The following is a 4,307-nucleotide window of genomic DNA, read 5'->3' as shown; positions in this document are numbered from 1 at the left end:
TATATATATATAATATATATAGTATAGTTCATCTCATGTTGTAATGGTACCTTACTGTTACAGCATAAATTGTCTTTGTAACTTGTATGAACAAGTTGTTGAAATGATGAATCAACAGAAAGACATTCCTATGTCTTTAATCAGTGGCGGACTCAGGTTGTTGTAGGGGCAGGGGCGAAACAAATAAAAAAGGCACCCAGTGCGCAGAAAGTTGTGATTTAGTTGCATTTATGGTGAAGCAGTTTACTCCGGGTGAGGATTAGCACCCTTGAGGGAACTTTACCACATGTTCTCCTCTGGAAGGGCACCCTACAAGGGAATTGATCATGTTTTATCTAACATAGGGGCATCCAACAGGAACATTTGCAGTGTTTTTTTAACATGGGGTGCACCATGTAAAAGTATGGTATTAATGTAGATACATTACTGTCATCTGGTGGTTAACATCTGCGAGTGTGAGAGGTGTCTAAAACAGCACCAATGTAATCAGCTTTCTATGGAAGCGTATTGCATTAACTTGAAAAAAAAACAAAAAACTCCGGTTTTTCTGAGTAATTTATTTTTTGGTTCGTTTTTTTGAATACATTTTTCTGTTTTTCCCCCCTATTATCCCCCCGAATTATCGAGATACTTCGAACTCCCGCGAGAACCAACCATAAAAATAAATTACTCCGAAAAACAGAAAAAAAAACTACTCAGAAAAACAAACAAACAAAAAATTACTCAGAAAAACAGAAATAATTACTCAGAAAAACAGACAAAAAAAAATACTCAAAGCTTGTTTGTAGTCATTGTATAGTATAGCTCCTTTTGTCATTCGACCCATGCTAGTTTATTGATACTTTATGTTGTTCATTTGATTTATAAGACACTATAGTATGTACAGAATGTATGTGGTAGTGGATCTGATCTGATCAGTCAGCTATTCCTACACAGGAATTACATAATCATTGCAGATATCTTCATCTTCATCTTGCATTTGGCAAGCGCACCCTCAAGCATTTAGCCTAGTCAACGGTATAATTCAAGCATCATCTTATCAGTTGGCACTGAACAAATGATTCATTATAAAGCCATTACTGTGTCATATGATCCTGCATCTATATTGTCCTCCATGTCAGCTCAGTTAACTGAGCAGTCTCCTCCAAATCAGGGTGCATATCCCAGAGCTCTGAGGGCCAAAAACTCCAGCCCTAGCCAGACCCTGGCCCCAGCCCAACAAAGTCAGTGGTGGCATTAGCCACCTAGGCTATAGTGTGTCAATGATTGAAACACAGGAAAATCATGAATTAGAAAGCTAGTTGTACCTCTTCTTAGGCAATTCCTATACTGGTTGGTGATATTAAGTATATTCTTCCAGATATACCTATTTTGCTGTTTTCTAAAAAATCATCTGTACCTCAACATCCAAATCATGTTTACATTTGTCATGCTCCATTTGCTAGAAGAGAAGCATTTTGTTGGTCAAAAGTAAGTCCCTGTGTCTTGAAAGGCACAGTAAGGACAGCTGAAGAAATTTCCTCTAGGTCTGCTGTCATAACACCAACTGGTTTTGATTTCAAAGCCATTTCAAAGCAGTTTATCCCCCAGAGCCACTGAATAATGCTCAGCAATTTAAAGAGAGAAGGAAGTGACTAGTGAACTAGCAACCCCTAAAACCACAGACATGCTCCCAGGCACACAGGCCACAACGCCACACAAGGTCAGCTCAACAAACCCAATGGGGGAACATCACTACAGCCTACAAGGGAAAACTCTGCACCACTTTACAAGTACTGTGCACACCTGTCACCTGACTTACCTGATACCTGCATAAACAACGCTTGTCCTTGTTACACTCTCCCCACCAAGGCAGAGGTAATAAAACCAACTTCTAATTCAAACTAAAGTCATGCACAAATCTCTGAGACGCTGTTCAGTCAGCCAACATGCACTGGGCCATTTCCCTCAAGACCTACGCTCATGAACAAGCAGAAAACAAATGTTTAGTGTCAAAGTAATCAAAGGGTCCAAAGCAACTTTACTCACACAACATGCATCCAACCACAACCTAAACTGAAGGAAAACACAGTCAGGCCAAAATAATCACCACAAAGGATAAATGAAATGGAAAATGTCTTTTTTTTAACCACTAACTTGAGCTACAAAACAAATCCAACTTGCCAAACAAAACAGAACAGTGACTAGTTACCAAATGCCAGAGAGCTACAAACCCCACATTTAACAAATGTTTTAACTAGATTAGAGACAAAGCAGCTCAGACGAGCCCCCATTTTGTCATAGCCATAGGTCATGACTAAAAACGTGAAAAGAAACATTCACATTAAGAATATTGAACTGACATCATCAGGTAGCTGCTGGCATTCATTTCACAGACTCCCCTGGAGACATGGGTTCAAATCCCACTTCTGACAGCAAGTGTTTTTAACTGGAACCGTTGCCTGTAATAGGATGTTGGGAAAGAAAAGTCAGCAATGCTTTGCAAGTAAGGGGACAAGCATACATATTACACAATACAGTATTAGAACTTCAAACACTATTTCCTGACATGAAGAGCGGCCTCTAATCAACCTGTAGCCTCTGTGCCTGTGTTGCTCTCTGCTCCGACTGGACCCTTGGTTTCTGACATATAACATGGTTAATTTCCTGTTGCACAGATTGTTTCGTACAGAACAGCCTTGTTATGCATTGTTGAAACATTTTTAATAAACAATAATGCCCGAGCTGGGAAGGCTGATCGGCATTGTGTTGCTATACCTGTGCTGGACGAGATAATCACTCTGCTTGTGGAGCAGCGTAGTAAACAACTCTGTGCCTCCACCTCAGCAGGCATTAAAACAAAGCCCTATTGGCTCTCGCCTGGCTCGCATTGCACAAGCAACTATGCAGTGGTTCTGTGGTGTAATGGTTAGCACTCTGGACTCAGAATCCATGATCAAACATTATCAAACAATTCAGCTTCTTGGTTAAAATACAGAGCAGATCAAACGGCCCTAAGCTTGTTAAAGAGAAGTTGGCTGTTCTTTTTATGTTATGGAACAGTGTCTACTGTCTCAACCTGTGAAAAGTTTGCATTATTTAGTGTACAGTCACAGTTATGTTGAGTCACAGTACACCACAGAACCACTGTAGCCTGAGTGCACTTCTGCCACACAGTGGTGGGAGAGCATCATGATGCATGCTGTTACCATATAGCATTAATACTGGCATATTGTCAGCTGTAATCCAACCAGCTTTTAAAAAGCTCATTATTGCATAAACACCAGCAGTCCTCTTTATGTACCCTGTTCTTCAGGTGCAGTTAGTCAGAGAGCCATTTTTACCAAATTGGATGAGATGAAACAGTCGTTTGAAGAACTCAAGGTATGCATGTGGTCCCTTGGGTTTGTGGTTTTGAAGAATGTTACTTCCCAAGCTGGGAAATGTGACTGCAAACTGCTGGAAAAATCAGTGCAGAGCAGCTCCCACTTGAAATTCTCTGCTTTTGACCCTCCTGCACTATAAATTCTAACCATAAGATGGCGCTAATTTAGTTCATATTATTGAATTCCATCCCTTTGTTTTATGATACAATTAAGATACAACCTCAGAGCTGTTTGCACCATGGGTCCGAGAGGACTGAAATTTCATCTATGCTGTATGTCGTGCATTTATAGCATACTTGACAATAAAGTTGACTTGACCTGACTTGTTTCTATGTGGTAATATTTAAACAAAATAGGACATCAAAGTGGCACAGACACACTCCAATTTATCATTACGGTGGACACACTTTTTATCTGAATCCATATGGGGATATAAGTCCTTACAATCTTCTCTGGAGCTCATTTAGCATAGTTATTGTATTGTATTCATTTGATGTAGATTTTATTTATTTTTTCTCTATTTGTCTTCTTTTTAATTCAACTCACTATTATTACTATATTACTACCATGCATAACGTTTGTGATTTCCTTTCTTTTTTATGTATGATTTTCATTCATTTAAATTATTTATTCATTATTTAATCAAACAAGCAATTTAAATTGTTTTTTTTGAACTTTTTATACAACTCTCTGTATTATGTTTTATTTATTTGAACAAAAATACTTTTTATTGTTCTAGTAGCTTATTGGTTGTTTAAACTTTTCTCATTCAGGACAAGACTGTTTAGCAGAGTGAAAGTCCTGTGTAGCTTGTGTTCATTTTTTCTTGATTAAAAATCACTGTTGGTGTTTTTGTGCTCAAATGTTAAATGAAGTTCTATCAAGAGCTTGGTTAGAATGTTGAGAAGCTAGAGCACGCGATGAGAATGTTCATTATTCTAG

Source organism: Morone saxatilis, unplaced genomic scaffold (assembly GCF_004916995.1).
Source record: "Morone saxatilis isolate NCDOM2014 unplaced genomic scaffold, NCSU_SB_2.0 Contig10, whole genome shotgun sequence".
In the NCBI taxonomy this organism is placed as follows: domain Eukaryota; kingdom Metazoa; phylum Chordata; class Actinopteri; family Moronidae; genus Morone; species Morone saxatilis.
The sequence above is the reverse complement of the archived record's forward strand: the minus strand, read 5'-3'. Positions refer to the sequence as shown.